This window comes from Rhinolophus sinicus, chromosome 12 (genome assembly GCF_057876585.1).
Source record: "Rhinolophus sinicus isolate RSI-liver-muscle chromosome 12, RSI-T2T, whole genome shotgun sequence".
NCBI classification, from domain to species: Eukaryota; Metazoa; Chordata; class Mammalia; order Chiroptera; family Rhinolophidae; genus Rhinolophus; species Rhinolophus sinicus.
Window position 1 is genome coordinate 45,232,094 of NC_142512.1, and position 12,183 is coordinate 45,244,276.

Below are 12,183 nucleotides of genomic sequence, written 5' to 3' on the forward strand. Positions count from 1 at the left end.
ATATTTAGCCCTTGACTAACTGCTCTGACCGCGCTTAACAAAGCTTAATAGCAACACTTGAAAGGACCAAACTGTTCCCAAGCAGCTTAACTGCATCCCAGAACAAAAGTAAAAAATACGTATAGGAATACAAAAATATCCAGCACCCAGAAAGGTGAAATTCACAATGTCTATGTAGCATTCAGGATATGAACAGGGGAGAGAAACATAGTCATTTGAACACAGAAAGTTTAATATAAAAAATTATTAACTATAAATAAGTAAAGAGAACTCTAAAGAATATCTTAGAGTAGAGGGAAAAACCCACGCTGGAATTCAAACTTCAGCGGAGAAGGTGTGGTCGCGCCCATTCGATAGTGAAATTCATGGGTTTTCTGAGCCAGAGCTGGTCCACAGTTGCTGGGCAAGAAGGAAACTCCCCTCTGGGGTGCAAGTGGGTCAGTTGGTGGGCAGAGAACCGTGGGATTGGGGTTGGCAAGTAGGAAATTCACCTGCTGGGAGCAGAATGGATTAAAGGTGGAAAACCACTGTGGAGCTTGTGAGAATCTGCCCATAAGGAGCTCTTGAAACTTGGTGGGAAGCAGCAAGAATCTGAGGGGGGTGAGTGACCCTGGATGACCCCCACACTCCACTGGCAGCCATACAATAAGAGCAAGAAGCCAACAGAAACACATTAGAATAAGGAAGCGAAGCCCCTTTAGCTAGTGTCCCTCCAGCACCCCTACTGACAAAGCCTTCACATGGTGCCAGCTTCAAAGAAGAAACGCTTACAGAGTCCATAAGTTATAGCTAATTTATCTCAGGGCAGGCAATGAAGTATAGATTTGGAGCTAAGAGGAAATAAGTTGGTAACTGGTACAGTCACAGTCTGACATCCAATTAAAAATTATCAGGCACGCAAAGAAGAAAAAAAAACATGACCCATAATGAGGAGAAAAATCAACCAATAGAAATAGACCTCAAAATTACACAGATAATATAACTAGTAGATGAAGACATTAAAACAGCTATAATATACCCTATATTCAAGGAGGTGAAGGAAAGATTGAGCATGTTTAGTAGAGATATGAAGAATATGAAAAAAGATCCCAGCTGACATTCTAGAGATGAAAACTACAATGTGAGAGGAAACACACACACACACACACACACACACACACACAGGATGGTATTAATTGCAGATAAGATGCTGCAGAAGGAAAGATGAATGGAGTTGAATATATAGCAACAGAAACTACACAAAATGGAAACAGAGGGGAAAACAAAACAAAACAAAATGAACAGAGTCAGCTCCCTGCTTCCCCTGCTTTCCTAGGGCAGGAGTGGGAAACCTTTTTTTTTTTTTTAAGGGATTGATAGTAAATATTTTAGGCTTCTGGGCCATATGGCTTCTGTCGCAATGACTCTGCTTATTCAACTGCGCTGGAAAGCAACCATGGACACTGTGTAACAAATGGGCATGTCTGTGTTCCTATAAAACTTAATAAAAACCCACAGGCAGCTGGTGGTCAATAGTTTGCTAACTCCTCCCACAGAGCATGCAGTGAGTGTCCTGACTGCTTACGCAGCACCCCAAAACGGAAAGGGGCTGCCTGATCCCATCAGATGAGAGCTCACCCCAGGCTTCGGCACCGTCTCCCTCTCATCTCACTTCCTCTCTTTCTGTCCCAGTCTCCTCTCAACTCCCATTCCCCAGGGCCTTGAAGGATAGCTAGCAGATAAGTGAATTTATTTAGCCATTGTGTTGTACAAAAAAAAAAGCCCCCAAAAGATATACACATCCTAGCCCCTGGAACTTGTAAGTGAGACCGTATATGGAAAAAAGATCTTTGCAGATGTGATTAAGGAATTTGAGATGGGGAGATTACCCTGGTTTGTCAGGGTGGGTCCTAAATGCAATCACAAGTGTCCTTATAAGATCGAGCAACAGGAGATTTGAGGACGCTGGCAGTGGAGTGATGCAGCCACAAGTGAAGGAATGCTGGCAACCTCCAGAAGCTGCAAGACGTAAGGAACAGATTCTCCTCTAGGGCCTTTGAAGGGATCGTGGCCCTGATGACACCTTGACTTCCTCTAAGTGATACTGATTTTGGATTTCTGGTCTCCAGAACTAAGAGGGGGAAAAAATGTGTGTTGTTTTAAGCCATGCAGTGTGTGGCTTAACACGGTAGCCCTAGGAAACTAACACAACCATCTAGTAATTATCTGGAATAATTATCTGTGATCCTCAATACAGTCAAATGGCCTGCCTCCACCCTGGTTAACAGGTTTGAGGTAGGTTAAAGGAGGCTTTCTGGATCCTTGGCTTTAATCCAAAGCAGGCCACCTGGGAACGGGAAGACAGCCCAGCCAAGGAAGTGGATGGAATCCTAGCTAGGGAATCAGGAGATGTGCGTGAGGTCCCGCTTTGCCCTCCTTACTGAGAGTTTCCTGACAAGTCCCAGCCTTGGTTTCCTCCCCTGTAAAACTCCCAAACTGCGAGGAGAGGAGGAGGTTTCCTTCCTGCTGCCAGTGCTCTTAAACTTAAAGAAAAGGCTGATGAGAACATTCATATAAACCTGTGTTACCTTTGGGGCTGGGAGCCTCCCAGGAGCTCTCAGATGCCACCACTGGAGGCCACCCTGCTCTGAGTTTTAGGACTAACAATAATGATAATAGAAGCAGCTAACCTTTACTGTATGCCGACTATGTGCCAGGCACCGATTTTCATCCTGCGCCAGAGACACGTGGAAATGAGACAGTGGGGTTTGCACTTTGGAATCAGAAAAGCCTGAGCTGGAATCGCATATCTGCCACCATTAGCTGTGTGACCCCCAAGGCAAGTGATTCAGCCCTTCTAGGCATCAGTAAGCTCACCTTCAAAATGGTGCTGCCTTGAGCTACCTTCCTGGGAGGTCACCGAGGATCAGATTTAAGCAAAATGTCTGGCACAGTCCTCTTGTTACAATTTGTTCTTTATAATGAGTGGTGTACTCATGGTGAACACATGCGTTCAGAAGGGGGTGGGCTGAAATTTCTCAGTGTGAAACCATCTAAGTGCCACTGGCATCCATCCAAAAAAAGAGTGTTTCCACCCCCGCCCCCGCCCCGTGGCTCTGCAACTGCAGACTCTTTCTTCTATGACAGCACCTAGACACACACACGGTAATTTTCAGGCAACCGCTGAGCAACTAATTTTCCCACCTAAAATTTATTCTTCCATCTTTTGTTTTTGTAAGCTGAGGCAAAGACATAATAAAAACCCTCTGAATCTGGCAAAGAAAAACAACATGAAATGTGATTTGAAACTAGGAGTAATCATTGTGTCTACAATTCTAAAAAAATAAATCAATCAAGGAGTAGCTTTTAGAGCCGGTCTTCAGTCATGCAGAAGTGTCTGAGTTAGAAAGAGGGGGCTACATGCACCCAGCATGCCATTGTTTTCCTCCCTCAAATGCTGCTCTGCCTTGACTTTCTGTCCTAGTTAAAAGCCCCACCAACCCCCAGACCTACTGGTCCACGACCCAGGGATGCTCTCAATATTTCCCTCCTCATTCCATCAAGTCATCCAGTCCTGCAACTTGTTTAAAACGACAACAGCAAGAAAGTATGTGTTGGGGGGTGGTAGTGGGGGTAGGTCTGTGGTTAAGAAATTTGGGACATGGTCCCTCTGCTGCTCCATCTTAGACAATCCCTTGCATATCAATATATTAAAGGCTTTAATGCATCCTGTAATTAAAAATAAAAACAAAAGAACATTTTAACCTAGAGTTTTCCAAAGGCATTCTGCCATGGAACCCCTTTGCGTTAAGCACCCATCATAGGATAAAGGAGAACCGGTGGCTCAGTTGCAGGTCCTCAGCCTAGCACCCAAGCCCCAGAGCTGGGCTGGCTGGCCAGCCTGCCTCTGCAGTTTTACCCCCTCTCTGTCTTACGTCAACCTGCTCCAGCCACACCTCACTGCTCACATTTTCTCAAGCATGCCAGGATGTTCATGCCTCCATGCCTTTGCCGGAGCTGTTTCCTCAGCCTGGAATGCTGTTCCTTCTTCCCTCCAAGGGCTGGCTGAAATGGCTCCTGCTCTGGAACAGGTTTCCCAAGGCTTCTAAGCAGAGCTAATTACTCCTTCCATCGAACCAGCCCTGTACCTAGCACTTACCTGGAGTAAAGCACGTCTCTCGATGTATATTGATGAATATTTATTTCACATGCCGTCCCCTGTTGTAGGCTGTGAATTTCTCAAAGGACACACTATGCTTTCTTTATTACAGAATCAATGCCAAGCACAGGGCCTGGTACACAACAAGCATTTGCCTGCTGAAATTCCTATTGTCTTCTATCCTATTTTCTTAATATGGTTTTCTCAAAGAAGTAATTCATGCCCATTGGGAGATTTTAAAAACTATATATTTAAAGGAGAAATCCCATAATCCAAGAGGGATGAGGTGAATGATTCTCAAATGGGTGTTAGCATAAGAGTAACTTGTGTGAGCTTGTTAAAAACACAGTGCCCGCCAATAGATGATTGGATAAAGAAGTGGTACATTCACACAATGGACTATTACTCAGACATAAAAATGAATGAAATGTTACTATTTGCGACATGGATGAACCTAGAGCAGGGGTGTCCAAACTGCGGCCCGCGGGCCAACTGCGGCCCGCAATCCGTTGTTAATTGGCCCGCAGCAAATTCCAAAAATATATTTAGTTTCCTTACATAAACCAGGTGAGGCAATACGTACTTCACCTTGAGTGAGTGGCCCGGCTGTTTGTGTATTTTACCGCATATGGCCCTTGGTAAAAAACGTTGAAAAAAGTTTGGACACCCCTGACCTAGAGGGTATTATGCTACGTGAAATAAATCAGACAGAGAAAGACAAATACCATACCATTTCACTTATATGTGGAATCTGAAAAACAAACATAGACAAACAAAACAGAAACACGTGAATAGATACAGAGAATAAACTGTTGATGGCCAGATAGGAGGGGCATTCGGGGGCTGGCCCAATAAGATGAAGGCACAAAGAAGTACAAATTGGTGGTTACAAAACAGAGGGATGTGACATACAGCATAAGGATTATAGTCAATAATATTGCAGTAACTATGATTGGTGTCAGGTGTGTACCTTATCGGGGCATCATTTCATAAGGTATATAAGTGCTGTATCCCTGTAACTAATATAATATTGAATGTCAACAGTAATTCACACATTTAAAAACTAGATGCTCAACTCTCAGCTCTGCCCCCCAGTGTCTGCCCCAGTGTGTGTGTCCATGTATGTTTAATAAACTTCCAGTTGATTTTAAAATGCATCCGTCATTAAGGGTCACTGCTCAGGTGATTGCCAATAATTTTGTGATGAACACCTTTGTACACAAATCTCTGTCTGTGGGTCTGTTTATTGCTCAGGATAGATTCCTAGAAATAAAATGATTGAGCCAAAGGGCAGGAAGGTTTTTAAGGCTCTTGGAACAGTCGTTCTTCAGAAAGATTGTGTCACTCCCCTCTCCCACCAGTAGCATTTGAGGGTGCTTGTCTCATCACACCCCCATAATTATGGCCACTTTGGACAAGAAAGAATACAAGAACTGTTGCTATTAAATGTGAAAGAAAAATTGCGTAGCTGTGTGATTTCTTAAGAGGGACATTTAGCAAGCTTTTGATGTATAATTACTGTTTCAGCAAGCCTAGGAACACATGGGCTCATTATTTTCTTTTTGCACATGGCTCGTAATTTTGCCAACGCTGTGAGCACCCGTCATCTCATCTGTTTTCCTGGGCTTATGCTGCTTGTGTGTTTTCCTAGAAGATCTTCTCTCTCCCTCTCTTTCTCTGTCTCCGTCTGTCTGTCTCTCTCTGTCTCTGTCTCTGTCTCTGTCTCTGTCTCTGTCTCTGTCTCTGTCTCTCCTTCTCTCTCTCTCTCTCTCTCCTTCTCTCTCTCTCTCTCTCTCTCTCTCTCTCTCTCTCTCTCTCTGAGGGATGTAGTCTTTGAGTTTCTTCTTCCCCAGAGGCTCAGCTAAGGGCAGGTCCCATCACCTTAGATGCTCACATCCACAGTGAGGGGATGGGCCAACAGCCCAGCACCTAGAATTTTGCTCAAAGCTCAGTGTTCTTAGTTGTCACATTTCACATTTTTTTCCCTTTCTGCCTCCATCCTACTCTGGCAAACAAGGGTGGCCCTGGCAGGACTTCTCAAAGTCTGGACCCCTCTGAACGTAAGGAAGAACCCCTGCTGAGCCAGCTTATTGGTCTTAGATGGAAAAGGCCACAACTCACTCCCCTGTGCCCAAGGAGGGGAGGGTCTCCAGGAGCTCCAGTGGAGTAGGTAGGGAAAGAGAAGTTTCCGGGAGGAGGGAACAGCCGACCAAGTCCATGGACAGTAGCCATTCTAATGTTAAATGTGTTGGTCCTCTAACCAGCAGTTTCCAGGCTAGAAAGCTTGCTCAGCGGATACTCACACATGTACATGACACTGTTTGCAAGGACTTCCCCTGATGTTTGCAATTGGGGGAGGGGAAGCCTATTAATGGGCAACTGTTAAAAAGTGAAAGTCTTTCCATATTGGAGATATCAGGCAGTTGCCCTAGGCAGTTAAAAATCACGAGGCGAAAAAAGAAAAAGGAAAAAGACAACAGGACAGAACTGTATAGATGGCAGGAAAATATTTGTCAAATGAAAACAGCAGGCAGGAGGAAAATATGGTCAAATGGTCCCATTTATGTAAAAGGAAATGCTTATTTTATTCACCCAACATTTAATGAGGACCTATTACATGCCAGGCACCGTGGGTAAAAAGGCAAACCACACAAAGCCCCCACCCTCGTGGGACGTGCACAGCCAGGGTTTGTAACGAAACAGAAACAAGATTGGAAAGGACTGTTCACACTGTTTATACTTAGGCAGGTGTATGGGAGCAGAAACGGGGTTTTAATGAGGGTTTTCCTATCTTACTCTCCAGGCTTCTACATTGTTTGAGTTTTCTCTACAGTAACTATGCATTGTATTTGTAATTTAAAATAATACAGAATGAGGAAATGAAATAAAAAGGAAATGCAAAAATGGAGCCCATGAGAGCCAGGGCCTGAGACACTGGCCTGAGCCTGCTTTTCCCACTTCCCACGCCTTTCTCAGCTTGAGAGCTGGGATACCATCACTTCAGCTTCCCATCAGATCAAAGATGTGATTTTTAATCTCTCAAGAAAAATAAACCAGACAAACAGAGAAAACCATCGTGGGGGAAATTTCAAGGTTAGCCCAGCTGTGACTGCCTGTCCCACAGGCCCCAGGTCTCTTAAGTAGTTCTTTGCCAAGATGTATAGTCAAGAGAATAGCTCTCCCTTTTTTATTGGGAAAAATTTCAAACCTTCAGAAGTCACAAGAAATAGTACAATGAACACTTGTATATCCTTCACCTAGTTTCACTAGTTGTTAACATCTTGCCCATTTGCTTTCTGTCTCTCTCTCTTTCTATACATTAATTTTAATTTTTGCTGAATCGTTTGTAGCTACAGACATCATGATGCTTTATTCCTAATACTGAGAACGAGATCACTCTACATAAGCAAAGTATATAATCAGACTTGGGAAATTTAACATTACTATTATCCTGACATCTAATATACATTCCGTATTTAAATTTTCTCAAGTGGCTCAATAATGTCCTTTAATGGCTTCTTTGTTGTTTTTTTAAAGGTCTGGGATCCAATCGAGGATCACGTGTTACATTGAGTTGTCCAGGCTCTTTAGTCTCCTTTAATCTAGAGCAGTTCCTCAGTCCATTTGGGTCTTTTCTGACACGGAGACACTTGAAAAGTCCAAGCCAATTGTGTTAAAACTGCAATTACTTTAAATATACTTGATTGAATTCTACACGTCCTAGAAATGTACGTAAACTTCCTCATGCTACCACTAGATGGCGCGCTCCGTAGGCGTTGGCCCTTAAAAGCCCTTGTGAAAGGGCACTCCAAGGCAAGCAAACCCGTTTTGTCTCAATCAGATAAAGCTCTTATTTGGTAAAGCATATGATGTTAGAAATGCCTATATATTTATAAAAGTGGCATCCTTTTCAGCATGTCTTCTCACATATGATTCATTATCACATTGTTCCTAAGGATTCCGACAGAGTAGGATTGGGGTGGGTCTTAAGATTCTACATTTCTCACAAGCTTGTGATGCCACGGGCCTGCAGACCACATTTTGAGGGGCTCGGTATTAGAACAAGCATACTCGTATGAAGAAACACATCTATTTACAATTAAGCAACTGTTGTTTTTATATTATAAGCAGCAATGAAACAACTACTGCTCTTCCCCTCCCTCCCTCCGTTTTTCCCTCCCTCCCTCCACCCGGGCCCTTTGTCTTCCTTGCTCTGTACCTTAAGGCTTTTGCTTTAGCTGCTCCCTCTGCCTGGAGAGCTCTGTCCCCAAACAGCCTTCTGCTTGGCTGACACCCTTGGCTCCCTCAAGCCTTGCTGAAATCTCAGTTCTTAACGAGGCCTGCCCAGACCATCCTACTGAGTACTGCCACCTGCCACCACCCCGGCTTCCAATTCCCTTTCAACATGCTTGGTTATTTTCCCCATAGCCCTCACCAGCCTCTCACAGACCATATAACCTACCTTTTACGTTTATTGTTTATTTTTGTCTCTTCCTGCTAGAATCTAAGCTCCATGACGGTAGAGATTTTTGTCTATTTTCTTCACTGATATATCCCAAATACCTAAAACAGTGCCTGGCACTGAGTAGGTACACAAGACAATACTCATGCACCTTAATAGGACCTTCAAGATAAGGGAACCCAAGCACTTCATTTTGTTGATGAAGAAATGAGCTTCCGGTCTTTGGACAAGAGAAAGACCGGCCCAAGACCCATCACATAGGCTGTGGGAACATTGTCCCTATTCTTAGGGATGAATATAATCAAAATCAGGACTTACTGGTTAGTTTGTAAGCTACAATTTTAACTTTTATTATTTGCATTAGGCCTTTTCCAAAAAGGATCTGAAGTAGCTGACGACGAGATTAAAGGTCATGTAAAATGGAAAGGTTACGAATCAAAATGGAAGAGATATCATCTAAAGGAAGAGGGAGTCCACGTAACAGGCACTTGACAGTATTTAATCACTCTGATGGGTTGCTGTATTTGGCTCTAAATTCTTTGGCAGCTGAGTTAAACCGGAAGTACGTGGGACTGCAAAATGTTATCTGACCTAAGAAAGCCTGAGCACTCAGCGGGAACTCACATCCAGGAGGCACTGGTACAGGAGAACTCTGTGTAACAACCATCGGGCCCCAAATTGGCCAACGTTTACAACAAAACCCAAAGTCATGGTCAAAGAATGCGATCCTTCTAGCTGCAAAGACTAAGAGTATAACATTACAGCCCATGATGGCTTTTATGGTTCAAGTGAATTCTATTCTGATGTTCTAACTGAAAATAAAGATGAAAACTAGAGACTCTAGAAGAACACATAGCTCAACATGTCTAGAAATATCTTTTACAAATGTCTGATGCCCAGTACACTTAATTTTTTTTTTCTTTTGTGGTAAAATACACATAACAAAATTTACCATTTTAACCATTTTTAAGTGTATGGTTCAGTAGTATTAAATACATTCACATTGTTGTAAAACCATCACCACCATCGAACCTTATAACTCTTTTCATTTTGCAAAACTGAAACGTTAAACAATAGCCATTAAACAATAACCCCAACTCTCCCCTTTTCAGTTTCTGGCAACCACCCTTCTACTTTCTGTCTCTATGATTTTGAGTACTCTAAGTACCTCATATAAGTGGAATCATGTACTATTTGTCTTTTTGTGAGTAACTTATTTCACTTAGCATAATGTCCTCCAGTTTCATCCATGTTGTAGCGTGTGTCAGAATTTCCTTCCTTTTTAAGGCTGAGTAATAGCCTATTTGGAAATGTCTTTCAAGTCCTTTGCTCATTTTGGAATCAAGTTGTTTCATTTTTTTGTTGTTGAGTTTTAGGAGTTCTCTATATAGTCTAGATATATGATTTGCAAATAATTTAATATATTTCTCAAGGTATTTTTTTCTGTCTGATGCTTTTTTTTTTTTTTTGCTTGTAAAAGCAGAGATTTATTTCACACAGTTCTAGAGGCTGGAAATCTGAGATCAGCATGCCAGCATTGTCAGGATCCTCTTCTAGGACACAGGCTTCTTGTCATGTCCTTACATGGTGGAAGGGGCTGTGTGGTGCACTTTTAAACAGAAATCTCTGTGACCATGTCTTCAACTGAGCCCCAGAGGCATCTCACTCTTGGAATGTTATTTCTCCAGAAGGATCCCAGAGAGCACGAATAACAAACTGTACTTCAGCGAATGGCCTTGCCACAGGGGCCCCATGGAACAACCACCTGCCTCGTGTCTAAATTTTCTGGGCCATTCCTAAATAATCAAAACCTCAGATGCTAAATCTGCAAATGCCAAAGGTTCTCCTGAAATGATCACAGTCAAAAGCTTCATGATAAAGAGAAAAGCTTCCCCTTTTGCCTTCTTGTTCTTCTTCATTAACCCTGCCAGAGGAAACTGAGCTCGTCTCGGCTCAGGGACTCACACTTTTAATTAATGGCTGGTGGTATGACAGCTTCTAGAACCTGTGTCAGATTCTGGCTCAGGGTTCGTCCTCACCATGGAAGGCACTGAAATCCAGTCTTTTTCCTTTCTCTAGGACCCAGTCCCAGGCTCCTTCAAAGTCCCAATAGTAGGAGGTTTCCTCACGCTGCAAATTCTGGCCCAAACAAGCTAAGCCCGGAGGAGGGGAACGTTGGTTTTACCACAAACTGATGGAATAGTTTCTGGCACTAACCAAACTTTCCTGTGCCAAGAAGTTCCAGGAAAACTAGCACATCCTAAGATTGGCGGAAGTAAGGCAGCGACAGGGGACTTTTCCCTAATGAATCCAATAAACCCTTGGAAAAATAATCTACCAAAGGTCAAATATAGTAGAAAACAACTTTGCAGGTTTTTGGAGTCATTTTTTTTCCTAAAGAGAGAAAAATAGCAAATAGTCCATGTCCTGGTTCTCAAAACAAATAACTGAAAATAACCCATCTATAAATATAAGGAATATATGAACTTCGGTTCTGTATTACGGACAATTAACTGGGGGCGGGGAGAGAAAGGGAAAAGATAAAATGGAGAAGAGGAAGGAAAAGGAGGAAGCAGAGAAAGGATGAGAGGGAGGGAGAACTTTGAAGAACATCGGAAAAAGAAACAATATTTTCAGAAGAAGAGACACAAAACACAAGAGAGCAAAGTACACTGAGAGACTGAGCATGCTCAAAAGATTGTATTTAAAGGTAAATTACTGTTGTCATACTTTTCCATTTACGTGAGCAGCTTAGGAACATAGCAAATCAGAGCTGCAAGGACAGGAGCTCATCTTGTCCAATTCCTTCTGTATTGGGTTGAATAGTGTCTCTGCCATGCTCCCCCCCACCCCCCAAATCCATGTCTACCTGGAATGTCAGAGTGTGAGCTTATTTGGAAATAGTCTTTGCAGATATCATCAGTTAAGATGAGGTCATACTGGAGTGGGGTGGGTCCTAAATCCAATGACTGGTGTCTTCCTGAGAAGGCCATGTGAAGACAACACATGTGACGAAGGCCGTGTGATGACAGAGGCAGGGGTGACAGTGATGCTGGGCAAGGCAAGGGACACCAAGAATTGCCAGCAACCACCAGAAGCTGGAAGAAGCAAGAAAGGATTCTTCCCTAGAGACTTTGGAGGGACCATGGCACTGCTGACAACTTGATTTCAGATTTCTGACCTCCAGAAACTGTGAGAGAATAAATTTCAGTGGTTTTAAGTTGGAGTTTCTGGTCATTTGTTACAGCAGCCCTAGGAAACAAATACACCTTTCTTTGCAAAAGAACCTTGGGATGTGTGACATCTCCATGGTCACAGAAGCAACTGGGAACCAATCTCTTATTCCAACTTACATTTTAGTTTCTTTAAGAACACTGTTGCCACAACATGGAGGGACCTAGGGGTATTAACTAAGTGAAATAAGTCAGACTGAGAAAGACGAATACCATATGATCTCACTTATATGTGGACTCTAAAGAACAGAATAAAGAAACAAAACAGAAACAGACCCATAGATACAGAGAAAAAACTGATGGGTGTTAGATGGGAGGGGGCGTGTGGGGCTGGGTGAGAAAGGTGAAGG